This window comes from Rhinatrema bivittatum, chromosome 3, assembly GCF_901001135.1.
Source record: "Rhinatrema bivittatum chromosome 3, aRhiBiv1.1, whole genome shotgun sequence".
NCBI lineage: Eukaryota > Metazoa > Chordata > Amphibia > Gymnophiona > Rhinatrematidae > Rhinatrema > Rhinatrema bivittatum.
In genome coordinates, this window is record NC_042617.1 from 99,194,703 (window position 1) to 99,208,872 (window position 14,170).

The 14,170-nt window shown below is 43.5% G+C and overlaps 1 protein-coding gene and 1 non-coding gene across 2 annotated transcripts in view; one reads left to right on the forward strand and one right to left on the reverse strand.

Moving 5' to 3' along the window:
- Positions 1-14,170, forward strand: part of ANKEF1 (ankyrin repeat and EF-hand domain containing 1) — a 169,900-nt gene that overhangs the window by 9,849 nt on the left and 145,881 nt on the right. The window lies entirely within an intron of this gene.
- TRNAR-CCU lies at positions 10,796-10,868 on the reverse strand. Its single transcript has one exon. It is a non-coding gene; the product is annotated as a tRNA-Arg (tRNA).

Genomic DNA, 14,170 nt, shown 5'->3' on the forward strand with positions numbered 1-14,170 from the left:
TTTTGATGTATTTATTGCACCCCTGTTTATATGTAAACCAGCATGATGTGATCGTCTCATGAATGCCGGTATATAAAAACCTTAAATAAATAAAATAAATAATCTCTCTTTTTATAGTTAAATAATACTGCAGTAATTTATCTTAGTATTTGCCTTCCAGTGATTAAGTCAAACTTAATTACATTGTGATTGATGTTGCCGTGCGGATCCAGCAGCTTTATCTCTTGCACCAGGGCCTGCATTCCACTGTGAACCAGATCTAATATAGTTCCCTCTCTGACTGGTTCCATGTTGTGTTGTCCTGTTGTGGCATTTACCCAATCAGTACTCAGCTAATTAAGGTTTCCCATTATTATTGTGTTGCCCATTTTACAATCCAGTCTAATCTCTGTTAGCGCTAAAGGAAGATAAAAATGTAATAGGCATCTTGGAGACCTGGTGGAAGGAGGATAATAATGGGACATTGATACCAGAGCACAAATTACATTGATATAACAGGGCAGATAAAGTTGGTGGAGGGATATAAAAATATATTATAAGGATGGCATAGAGTCCAGCAGGATAAAAGTTTTACAGGAATCCTTATGGATAGAAATTCCCAGGATAAAAGGGAAGAGTATAGTAGTGGGGATATTTTACTGCTTGCCTGGCCAGGTTGAGTAAAAGGCTGCAGGAGGGATTGGGTGTTGCTTCTGCTCCATTGCCATCCAGGTACTCCACCAGGTAGGGAAACAGGGCCAGGAAAGGGCATTTTGGGGGAGGGGCAAGAGGATATCTCTCTTTAGCATTTAGCATTTTGGGTGGGGAAGGTGATGTTACAGGGGGAAAAATCCTTCACATTTTTTTCATCTGCGTAGGGACTACAGAAGATTTTTTTTTTTCAGAAGGGGGGGGGGGGCTAAGGGGATGTTCTATGAATGGAGTGCCTCCAGCCTTTACTGAGGGCCATGGTGCTTGGAAAGCACAGACGTTGCCACAGGTAAAAGAATGCGGTTTCACTAATCTATAGTATTCTATTAATGGCCTTAATGCCTAGTTTTAATGCTGTTCAGCACTTGTGTCAAGCACAGCACATCTTTAGTACATAGCATCCTGGTATTTGTAGGTCACAGAGAATAATCTCAAGGTTTAGGGAATGTCTGGGCTACAGCCAACATTCTCCTAGACAGGACACACAAAAGATGAAAGGTTCATGTTGAGATTTAGTAAACTGCCATGCCCAATTCCTTCAATGAAAAATTTTCAAAGCAATCTAGCTGCATACAAATCGATTAGCATGCCTAGATTGCCCTGTCTGTCGATTTGCCATTCTGAACCTGGCTTCCACAGCTTTCAAGGGAGTGTTTCTGGGAGGCGTGCTTAAGGCAGACAGGAAACTAGTGAACCTACATAACATTTCTAAAAGTGCTATTTTAGCCCTCTGAACCATCCGCCCCATGTGCAAAGGTCATGGGAACTGGTAGGTAGGTTTGTTTTGAAAGGTATTGTAACATGCATGCATTTTGCATACCACACGGGCGGTTTTGAAAATTATCCCTTGACAGAGCAACTAATGCCAGCCGCTTGTTTTCGGTAGGTGGGTAGATTTAGCCATGACACAAAAAATGGGCCATCCTGAGGGCAGAGAGAGGTTGGGGGAGGGAAAATACCTGTATAGATTTGATTTTCAGATATCTGCAGCTGTTTTCAAGTGTGCAGTTAAGCACAGAAATAGCAGACATGAGGTCCTTGGGTGCCTAAAACTTCACTGCTTGGAGGCTGCCTTGGAGCCTTTGTCCTTCCTGCCTAAGGCTTTCTTGACTGAGAACCATTTTCTAGGTACCAGAGCTCGCAGATCCTCTTATTTTTCTTGTTTGTGTGTCTTGACTGATTTGTAAGCTCCATAGATCAGGGACTGTTTGTGTACACCTTGTAGCACCATATGTTAACAATACTTTTGTACCCATGTACTCTGTAGGCAAATTTTTAAAGGGATACTAGACAAGTTATTCTGAATTAGTCCCTATATAAATATATATATATGTGTGTCATCAGGCATAAAATAAACCATGAAGAAAAAAGGTACTTTTAAACCTCCCAATTTCTTAAAACATGTGGTAGGTCAGCAAGCTTCGAGTTTTGCATTCCCACTAAAATTGTCCAGACCATTTCTCGTATAATTGTACAAGCTTCCTGTTAAGATGGTCTGCTGTGCTTTGACAAAAAATAGGAATAATTATCTTGCTAAATTCAGTTCATTTCATTGCGATCAAAACAAATAAGAATTGAATTACAAAGCAAATTCTATGAGTGCTCCCCCCCCACCCTCCCTCGGTTTAATAGAAAAACATTTTTCTCTTTCCATTTTGAGGTAGAGCCATTCATTTTATGCAATACATAAACCTAACATGAAAATTTGGCTGCCAAAACTCCCCTGTGTTTTGTGCAAGTACAATTTGCAATGCAGCAGAAGTCCTAATATAGAAATCCTTCAATTTGGAAAATCAGCAAAAGACAGACAAACATGAGGGGTTCTTGACTGTGACAGCTGCCTCCAGATGTGGGCTGCAAAACTGATAGAGCCAGGCTGAAATTTGAGGGTGTTCTGGTAGCCTTTCCCAGCTCCCATGCACTCAGAGGCTGGGGAGCGAGGCCGGCTGGGGATTATGCTGTCTGCACATGCGTGCCCCAGTTTGCCAAGATTTGGTTGCCATGGAGCTACAACTCCCGCGTCCCTTCTGCTAATAATGCTTTCAGTAGCCCACCATCCAGCCGGCTTCCTTCTTCAAGCATGCTCCACTGAGCAAGGAGCTTCCATAAATCAAACTTGGCAGAGTTTATCTTGTATTGTTTGGGGTGTGGACCGCAGCTGTCTGTCTTTTGTAATATGCTGAGCCAAAACTTTCGCAGCTTCCTTGTAGTGCTTTAGGTCTAGCTCACTACTAATAAGGTAAGCCCATTGAAACTTGATCTCTTTTTGGTTTCGTTTTTCCAAGGCTCAAATGAGATACTATAATGAAAAGAATCTCTGCAAATCTTCTAGTAAAACCAACTCAGAAGGCTACTGCTGCCAAAGGGGCCTGTGTGCTAATGGTGTGCTCTGCTTGGATCACTGCTAATTGGGTTTAGCCCACCCACTGAAGAACTCCCAATGTAACAAGGGCCTTTTGCAGCCCAGAACCAGAGCTGCTTAGCATATATGGAACGATGGTATATAAAATGCCCAAATAAATAAATATGCAGGTGTGTTAAAATGTAGTGTGCCTGCATATTTATTAGGTGTATTTATAAGCATTTAATATTCTGCCTTTTTTTAAAGGTAGGCCCAAGACAGACTACATAAAATAAGGCATTGAGCACAAAATAATGGCTACATACAGTTTTGAGTTAGATTGTAAGTATATAGATAAGAAGTAGGGTGCATTAGGTAGGAATAAAGAAGTGACTACACTGGGTAAAAATTGCATCTGTATAGTTGAGGTAAGTTAAGTACTTGCAGTGTGACAGATACTAAGAATATAGTTGTTGGATAGAGGTTGCCCAGAAGTGGGCAAACCTTGTAGAATTCATGGTCAGGATGACTTCTGGTGGGCAGGTACTAGAGGATGATTTTGTGCTGTGGAGTCTAGGGGAAGGCCTTGCTAAAGGATTCCTGAGCGCCAGATGCAGCCCTTGCTGAATGTGACAAGGCGATAGCTAAAGCCAAAAGAATGCTGGGCTGCATAAAGAGAGGAATATCGAGTAAGAAATGGGAAGTAATTATCCCCTTGTACAGGTCCTTGGTGAGGCCTCACCTGGAGTACTGTGCTCAGTTCTGGAGACCGTATCTCCGAAGGGACAGAGACAGGATGGAGGCAGTCCAGAGAGGGGCGACCAAGAAGGTGGGTGGTCTTCATTGGATGACTTGTGGGGAGAGATTGAGGAATCTGGGTGTGTGTGCCCTGGAGGAGAGGAGGAGTGGGGGTGTTGTGGTGTGGACATTCGGATGCTTGGGGATTTTTGGTGATCCGGGGTCGGCGATGGACCTTTTCTGTTGGAGGGGGGTCAGCGGAGCCAGGGGTCACGATTTAGGGCTCCGGGGAGGAGGACTTTGAGCCAATGTCAAGAGGTGTTTCTTCGCGGAGAGGGTGGTGGATGCCTGGGGTGCCTTTCCGGAGGAGTTGGTGAAGACCAGGGGCGTGGGGTGGATGTTGGGGGGGCCTGGTGGATGGGAGTGGAGAGAGGAGGCATGGGGTGGCTTGCGGGAGTGATGGCTACTGCCTGGTGATTGATACCACTATTCAGTGAGCATTCACACGGTTGGTGCGTCTCCAGCATTGCTCTATGCTTCAACGGCGGGAGGAGATGTGGAGGGGAGGATTTGCATTCAGGCAGCAACCAACAAGGTAGCAGAGTCTGGGTAGACAGATAAGCGTGGGAGTGGCTTGCTTGTTGCGGCGGTTGCTGCCCCAAACCAATTAAGCCTGATACTTCACTTTCAATGAAGATACAGTGTAGATCTCTGCTTCAACGTCAGGGAGAATGAATATAAGAGGATTTACATTCAGACAACAACCAACAAGGACTGAATTGCACAGTCTGGTTAAACAAATAAAAGTGGGAATAGCTTGCTTGTTACTACCCCAAACCAATTAAGCCTATTATTTCACTTGGAATACATATCCAGCGCAGCTTACTGCTTCAACGGCAGGGGAGAATGGAGAGAGGAGGGTTTGTATTCAGACAGCAACCAACGGGGACTGAATTGCACAGTCTGGGTGAACAGGTGGGCGTGGGAGTGGCTTGCTCGTTGCAGCGGTTGCTACCCTTGGCCAATTGAGCCTGGTACTTCACTTTGAATGCATATCCAGCACAGCTCACTGTTTCAACGGCAGGGGTGAATGAAGAAACAGGATTTACATTCAGACAACAACCAACACGGACTGAATTGCACAGTCTGGTTAAACAAATAAAAATGGGAGTAGCTTGCTTGTAGAAGCGGATACTACCCTAAACTAGCCTAAACCAATCGAGCCTGATACTTCACCTTGATTGCATATCCAACGTGGCTCTCTGCTTCAGAGGAAGGAGGGGAATAGGGGGGGATTTGCATCCGGGCGGCATCTAACAAGGCATTGGTCTGGGCGGTATGAGTGTGCGGACATGGAGATGGCTTGCTCGGTGTGACGGTTGCTACCCTCGGGCATTGAGCCTTATACTTCACTTTGGTGCAGCTCCGGCACTGCTCTCTGCATCAGTGGCGGGGGTGGAAGGAAACTTTTCTCTAAGATTTTCTTAGATTACTCTAAGATTTTAGATTTTTAGATAGATTACTCTAAGATTTTCTCTAAGATAGATTACTGCAACTCTATCTTGGTAGGTCTCCCTTCCTCCTCCATTAAACCTCTTCAGATGCTCCAAAACGCGGTAGCTAGAATACTGACAAACACCAGAAGAAGAGATCACATCTCTCCCATTCTCAAAAATCTGCACTGGTTACCAATACATTTCAGAATCCTCCATAAATCCATGACAATCTTCCATAAAACCATCCATTCCCAAGCCCCTCTTAGCCTTCAAATCTCACTCAAACTACACTCCTCTTTCAGACCCATCAGAGAAGCCTACAGAGGATCGTTACATGTTCCCCAATCCAAAGTGACACACCACCTCGCCTTCAGGGAACGAGCCTTCTCCACGGCGGGACCTTCCATCTGGAACGCTATGCCCTCGGACCTCAGACAGGAACCATGCTTATTAACATTTAGAAAAAGACTTAAGACTTGGCTATTTAGACAAGCCTTTCCTGAATCTCACTGACTCCTCTAATGGGCCTTATGATCTGTCTGCTACAACCATCATGTTACATCCCAGCACCATGTAAATAGTTGTTCCTGTTTTTACTCCTAAAACTACTCGGGCTTCTCTTCTTATCCCAGTTCCAGCTTCCCCTGTTTTATTGTAACTTTCTTATTTCTCTCCACCTGTTAAATGTTAGGTTTTTCTTCACTCCCCTTGTTACTTGTAAACCGGCATGATGTGATTCTATCATGAATGCCGGTATAAAAAAAGCTTTAAATAAAATAAATAAATAAATAAAATAGAGTCGAGGGGTTGCCAATAGGGGCCCTGAACTCGGCGGTCGGGCTAGTGGATAGGTGAGGGAGAGAAAGGGTGTGGGGGCTTGCTGGGCAGACTAGATGGGCCTATTGGTCTTCTTCTGCCGTCGTTTCTATGTTTCATCCCACCCCTGGCTTCAAAAGCAGAAGGAGCTTGATCTGGCTTGCAGCTGCGGCAATAGAAGGAGCTTTGATCTGTCCTGCAGTGGTGGTGGTAGGAGGGCATTCCACCACTACCACTAACTCAGATACTTGAAGTCAGAAGTGCAAGTAGCACATCAGAATAGCATGGGTAGGGCATGCCAATGAAAAAGCCATCGCTGGCTGTGTTATGCATTGCTGGCGATAGTAGTGCATGAACAGGAGGAGCCAGTGGGGCCAAAGATTGACTGAGAGGCTGTAACACAGCCATAAGGTGTTTTCAGCCACTGTGGAGGATGGTGCAGGTTCCGCAGGACTTCCAGGGAAACCAGGGAAAGCCAGGTAAGAATAGTGGCTCCTCGAGCTCCCAACCATACTGCCATCTCTTCTGTTGCTTTCTTTGCATCTTTTCTTAAACTCTCCTGCACGTCGTCTTTCTGGAGTCAAACATTATGGACTCATTACTCCTATAATTGTTGATTTGCACTGGCTTCTGATACAGCAAAGATTTGTTTATAAAATCGGGATGACTGTATTTAAACTGATTAATTCTAGCCCATGGGCTAATGCTTTCTTGAAAATGTATCAACCTTCTCATCGTAAGATCCTCAGTGTGAGGTGCCTGATGTGCCCTCAGTCAGAGCCACTCGCCTCGCTTTTCCTGTAGCAGAATACTCTACCAATAGAGCTTAGAATGAGTGACTGCTTAATGAAGTTCAGGGTTTGTTTGTTTTTTTTTTTTAAAGTTTTCAGCTAAAACAAGGTTTTTTGGTAGGGGCACGTGCAGTGTCTCCTCTCATGCTTTAAGTCAGCAATTCTTGTGCCTCTCGTACAGTTTTAGTGATCTATGCCTCCTGAAGCTGTGTCTCTAGTAAAGGTCCACATTTTTGTTGATTATGTATTGTTTCTAATTTTATTTGTATTTGTTTTATGTGAATGTTTTATTGTGTACATTGCTTAGGCCTTAAGTGTTAACTGATAAATACATTTTAATAATTGAAATAGAAAATAAAAAGATTTCAAAGCAGGGTTATATGATGTTGTGTTATGTCTGCTGCAGGGATGTGCCCATAGCTAAGAGAGAAAAACAGCTCAGTGTGCAGGGGAGGGGAAGTTCAACTCCCTCTGGTAATGCTGATTTCTGGTTGTCTGTGGAACACTGCAGTCATATAGGTGTGTCCTTGTATTATTTAGGTGTACAAAGTGCTCTGTAGCATAATACCACTAGGAGATTACCACGTTCAGGCAGAGCAAAGGTAGAAATGTAGGTTCCTGCAGTTCAAGGACTAACCCAGCAGTAAGAATAAGACACCACAAAATTACTGAAGAAACAGACACCATTCATTTGGCAGTGTACTGGTTAATTGTTAATTAGCAGAGCACGATTATCTCAGAGCTTGGAAATCTTTCAATTTATAATCGTACAGCTCAATGCCCTATGACTTTCTTGCAGGAGAGAGAGAACCATGGTGGCCTCCTAGAGAATGACCCAAATGATTTGCCTCTGGTTGCAATTGTGCATATTTCATCTTAACACATTGCTCTTAATTGGCAGCAGAGGCTTAGTTGGCTAGAACCTTGTTCCAGCAGACTGGGGACCCTGGGTTCTTAATCTAGTAGTGTCTTCCCTTATAAAACACAGGAAAATGTATGAGCTCACTAAGATGCACATGGCTTTACACTGATGTATGAGATAACAGCAGGTACACTGTTATACATCTTAAAAGTTTTTAGAACTAATCTGAAAGGGAGAGTTTATAAAAAAAACCGCAAATTAGAAGGTAGACAGCTTACCTCAGTTGTTAACAGATTTACTTATCTCCTAGCTGCAAGGCAGAGCTAAGAGCTGGTCTGCTCTAGAGAATACTGCAGTTGGGCTGACTGCCACATGCTCGGTGGTGGCTGGCAATCTCAGCTAGCAGTCTTTAAATGAACAATGCGCAATTCATAACCTACAGCGTTTTAGGCCCAGTTCACACTTGTTTAAATGAACTTGCAATTTGAACAAGAACTGAGAATGCTCCGGTTGTGAAGTCAAGCAGGTGCTCAGCCCTGCAGATGCCTTCTGCCTTAAGGAAAACCTAGCAGAGTATCTCAAAGGTAGAAAACAAAATCATCATCTGGTCCCTCAAGCAAAGTAAAAGCAATTAAGAGCTGTTTGTCTGATCCAGGGCAGACACAGTAGGATCAGAACAGTGTAGGGCCATCAGGGAAAGAAATTCCCCTTTTCCCTTCAGAGGCCAGAATATTATTGGGGGAAAGACCTCCTCCAGAAGACCCATAAACTTCCCTGGCAGGGAACTCTTGTTTTGAAGTTAATGTGCAAAGCTTAACTGGTGGTGCAGGGACCAATGCATTCTATGGTCTCTGGTTCCTAAGGTTTAACATTCTCCTCCCCCCCCCTCCCCCCCCCAGGAGCAGGGGCTGAGAGAAAACCCTTAACCCCCTTTTAAGGGGACTCCCAAGCTTCAGGCCTCTAGGAAGAAAAGGAACCGGCTATGGATGATGATAGTCACTCGAATGATGTCTCTTACTCCAGCAAAAAAGAAAATGTTTCCAGCGGAAAGGGACCCTTCCATCCAGGGTACTGAGAAGCCACCAGGAACAGGGGACTTACTGAAGTGGATACCCAAAAAAAAAAAGAGGGGGAAGAGTGGTAGGCAAAGCTATCCTCAGCCACAGGAGGAGTGGAATAGCCTACTCGCAATCTCCCGAGCAGGTGACTGGTTTCGGCAGGCGTCTCAAGACCATCATCATGGTAGAAGGGGGGATCAGTTCTGAACGCAGAATATGGGAAGCACCCCTGAAATAGGCCCTTTTAGGAAGGTGTTCTGTAAGCCTCCATTTGAAGAGGCAATGGAGCCCTAGTCGCTCAGTATTGGGTTCAGTATTTTACATTCAGACCAGGTTCATCTCAGATGGAAATAGCTTTAACATTCTGGGCATGTAATAGATACATGGTGAATATATCTTTTAGGACTCTGACCTCAAAGGCCCCAAGAAGGGAACAGTCTTAGCACCTTCTAAATATAGTATATATTTGAAAAAAAAAGAAGAAAAGCAAAAGGGATTGACACTTACCTACATGTGCCCCACTTCTGGATGGAGGCTCCTTCAGAAATATCATTGGTGAGATCGGAAGAGTTACCTGGTGTCCTCGGACCTAGTGGAAGCTCATTCCTATATTCCTATCTGAGTGTATCACCAGAGCCCAGTAAGGCTTTTTGTAGGGGATGAATATGCCCAGTTCAAGGGTGGCTTTTGACCTTGCATCAGCTCCCAAAATCTTCACCAAGGTTGGGGTGGTGATGCTAGCAGCCTGGCATATGCAGGGCACTATGCCACTTCATACAAGTACCATATACAGTACCTGAATGTAATCTGCTCTGAAGTGCTGAAAAAGCGGAATATAAATCAAAGATGTAATAAGGCACCTCAGGGAGCCATTAGGCCTCCAGAATAATATCCTACCTCCTTTGACAGGTTGGGGTGTGAACAGTGTGGGATCTCATTCGGATGCTAAAGATCTTGAACAGGTGGCCTCTCAAGCCACTAAAATGGATATCCATGAAGGGCCATCTCAAGAAATGGACTCCCTCGAAGGAATTTGCTGAGCTACGAGGCATCTCAAGAGCAGCAGGCACAGCCCTGCAGAGATCCTTATCCAGGCCCAGTTCCATCATTCTTACCTAATCTAGTATCAGCTTTCCATAGGAAGCAATGGCTCATCCAGCTTTTTTTTTTTTAAAAACACACAGTTATTAAAGGTTCCTCAGATCCTCTTGACTTACCTAACATTATAGAAAAACAGGTGAGCTGTTTGCGATTCTTGCATCCAGAAGAGTCAAGGAGGCAATAGTATTGGCCTACCTATTAGCAGAATAATGGGTCTTGGATGTACTCTGGGCTCACTCAACAAGGGCACAAACTTTTATCCTGGATAGAGGCAGCTCAGCCTCGCTGGAAGAAACTGGTAAGGCAGCAGCATGGACATCCTGGAACTTTCTGGTACTCTATAGATTGGGCACACAGTCCCAAGATGGTTGCTATCGTTGAGGCAAGAATTGGTAAGACAGCCCTGTCTTCTTCCGCCCAAGCAAGGGGAAGCTTTGGTAACTCCCAAAGCTGGTAGGATGATAAGGAAGGTTAAATTATGCGTATCTGATAATTTTCTTTCCTTGAATCCTGCTAGGCAGTCAAGAGCCTGCCCAGGAGGAAGAAAGGAGCAAGGAGGATCAGGGGACTAAAGGCATCCTGCGAGAGACACCTAACATAAGAACATAAGAAAATGCCATACTGGGTCAGACCAAGGGTCCATCAAGCCCAGCATCCTGTTTCCAACAGTGGCCAATCCAGGCCATAAGAACCTGGCAAGTACCCAAAAACTAAGTCTATTCCATGTTACCATTGCTAATGGCAGTGGCTATTCTCTAAGTGAACTTAAAACTCTGTCGTATTCCACATCCCTACCATAGGCATGTCCTTTAGCATGAGCTCATCAGGCTCATCATGGCATTAATATTCTCCTTCTGTTTGCTATAAACAATGTTATGAGGTAGCTAGTGACTGCAGAATTTCACCCCAGGTGGGACTTGAACCCACAATCCCTGGCTTAGGAGGCCAGTGCCTTATCCATTAGGCCACTGGGGCCAGTGTTCTCCTGCTGATATTCTTCCCTCGTCTTACCTGTTTTGCTTCACTCAGACTGGATCCCAGTACTCCCTACTATGTGTTTCAAGAATGGGGCACAAAGGGGATTTCTAGTTGTCACATTGCCTTGGCAGTAGGCTACTGGTATTGGCCAGGACCACACCTCCTTTATAGCCCTAGGTGAGGTCATGAAAACAGTGTGTGTCCTCTTATCTCCATCAGCTGTGGAGGAGAGAAATCCCAAATGTAATGATTGGTTTAGAAAGATTCAAAGAGAGAAAATTATCAGGTTAGCATAATTTTAACATTACTCAATTCATAATTAAGCCCTGGAATTCATTGCCAGAGGATAAATAAATGTAGTGAAAGCTATTAGTGTAGCTGGGTCTAAAAAAAGTTTAGACAAGTTCCTGGAGGAAAAGTCCATAAACCATTATTCAGGCGGACTTTGGGAAATCCACTGCTTATCTTTAAGCTAAGCAGCTTGGAATCTGTTTACCTTTTGGATCTTGCCAGGTACTTGTGACCTAGATTGGCCACTGTTGGAAACAGGATACTGGTATTAATGATCTTTGATCTGACCTAGTATGGCAAATCTAACGTTCTTATGTCTTGTACATGTTAGTTTAGTTAAAGCCAGTGCAGGGGATAATAAAAGGGCCCATTGAAAGGATCATTATTAGGAGAGCAGAAGTTGAGAAAGATAGATATATTCAAGGACCAGATAATTCATGCATTTGAAGAAAAAGCAAAGTGTGTTAAATTTTATCATGTTCTCAACCAGGAGCCAGTGTAGCTGGCACAAAATTGGCAAACTATGGTCAGTGGATTTTGCTCTTACCAAAAGTCTAGCTGCTATGATGTGAAAAATTGGAGGCGTTTTGAGACTATATTGTGCAATACCAAGGAACAGAAAATTACAATAGTTGATTTGGTTAGTGATCAGTGAGTGGCTGAAGGTAACTAGGTCTTGTTTCTCAAAGTAGTTACGCAGTTGATTAATCTAATATAGGTGCATAAAGGAGGTCTCTACCACCAGTATGATGTGGGCTTTCATTATGAGATGTTGGTTTGGTTGAACTCCTAGAGTATATGCATAAGGGTCGATTTATAAAAGAACCTTGCAGGTGTCCATGTGTGTGGGGTTCCCGGCGCACGCACATGGATGCACCTATTTTATAACATGTGCGCGCATGTTATAAAATGTGTCTCCGCTCGAACATGTGCGCCGGATTTTAAAATCCACGTGTGTGCATGTGTGGGTGGGTTGGGACTTGCTCGGGGGGGGGGGGGGGGGGGGGGGATTATATAAACTACATGCAGTGACGCATTCGACCAGTTCCAAGTTCCCTCCCTGTCCACTCCAATTAAGGACTGTGAGGGAACTTCCCTATACCCCTTTCCTGAAGTAAGTTCCGCATGCTGGCCGGCTGCTGGCGCACGCTTCCCCGAGACAGCGGCCAGTTTTGATCTGCTAGCACTTCTGCACATACCAGCAGATACGCGCTTGGCCAGGCCGTTTCTAAAAAGTGCTCAGCATACTCATGGCTCGGTCATGCGCGTGTGCATTTTAAAATTTGGCCGATAGTCTTTAGATTGTAAAGGTGTTGCTGAGAAGGAGAGTAAAGTTAATAGAGAATGCCCTTGTTGGTTTAATCAGAAGAGTTCAAACTTGGAGAGATTTAGATTGAGTTTATCTATATCCAATATCCCAATAGCCTTTATTCTTTTTCCTTTTTCTCTCTAATCAGGTTACTATCTCATTCAAGTAACTACCTATGGTTACATATTGTACATACTGTTAATAATTGTTATATATTGTCATATATCTTAAACAATATTGTCATATATCTTAAACAATTGTTAACTCCTTTTTTCTTTTGTTACCATACCTTTCCGGTACCTGACTCTGCTACTCTAGCCCTCTCTCCCAGTTACAGCTCCCTTAAGTTATATGTAATTTCTAATTTCCTAAGTTAATGGTTACCCCGGTTCAATGTAAACCGATGTGATATTCCCTTGAATGTCTGTATAGAAAAGATTTAAATAAATAAATAAATAAAATAAATCTAAGCGATAAGACCACTGTCAAGAGATGGCCATTGAGATTAGTAATAGTTGAAGTTTGTTTAGTCTCTGTTTTGACACAAAGCTGGATGATATTGGCAAATAGGTAATATTTGATGTTGAAAAACTAGATGTGGATGTAGATCTGAAGAGGACTGGAGAAAGCACTGAATCCTTGGGCACTTCACAGGTGAGATCTCTAGGTGTGGGTGATTTGTTGGTCCATGGGATGGACTGATAGGTTGCTCAGGAAAAATTTGAAATATTCAAGAGCATAATCTTAAATATCGATGTCTCTCAAGTTTGCAATAGGATTAGATGGTTGACATTGTCAAACGTGGTAGAAGGGTCTAGCATGACTAGTGCCGCCTTGGTCAGCATGTAGGTGAATGCCGTTGGGTAAAGCTAACAGGATGGATTTTATTTCATGGCCTTTTCTAGGAAGTCTAGGAATTGAAAGTGGACCACTTTCTCCGCTTTCTTGGATAGGAAGGGAAGGCTGGAGACTGGGCGATAGTAGTTGACTATTCTAGGGTTGGTATCTGGTTTATAGCTTGGTAATGATCTCATTGGTCATGTTTTCAAAACACCTGAAAGCCCCCTAATAGTATGTGATGAACACTCTATTTCTTCTGACAACTTTCTTCTTTTCTTGATTCTTCAAGAAAGCATTTTTCAGAAGTCATTTATCCAGGTCAGCTGGCTATCTGAAAATTTCCCAATCCTTACCTGGCTAAAATACATGCAGGGATCAACACTGTGTGTGTGTATATATACTGTTAGCCTAGCAGCGTGTTTAGAGCAGGTGAGAGAAGTAGCACACGTAGATTATATTTCTGATATGTACACGTTATGTTCAAGAGAAAAAGTGCTTGTGGAATAAGCAGGTGCAATCTGTGTGTATTTTTCCAAGGGACATAAGAACATAAGATATTGCCATGCTGGGTCAGACCAAGGGTCCATCAAGCCCAGCATCCTGTTTCCAACAGAGGCCAAACCAGGCCACAGGAACCTGACAAGTACCCAAACACCAAGAAGTTCCCATGTTACTGATGCAATTAATAGCAGTGGCTATTACCTAAATAAACTAATTTAAAAAGAAATTAAAAACACTACTGTTCAAACAAGCTTATCCAGAATAGTCTACCCCCGCACCACCTCTGCGAGCACCACCTAATGGTGATTGCATATTCCTTATATTAAGGAGCTAATTATATTGCTATCTTATGTTTGAT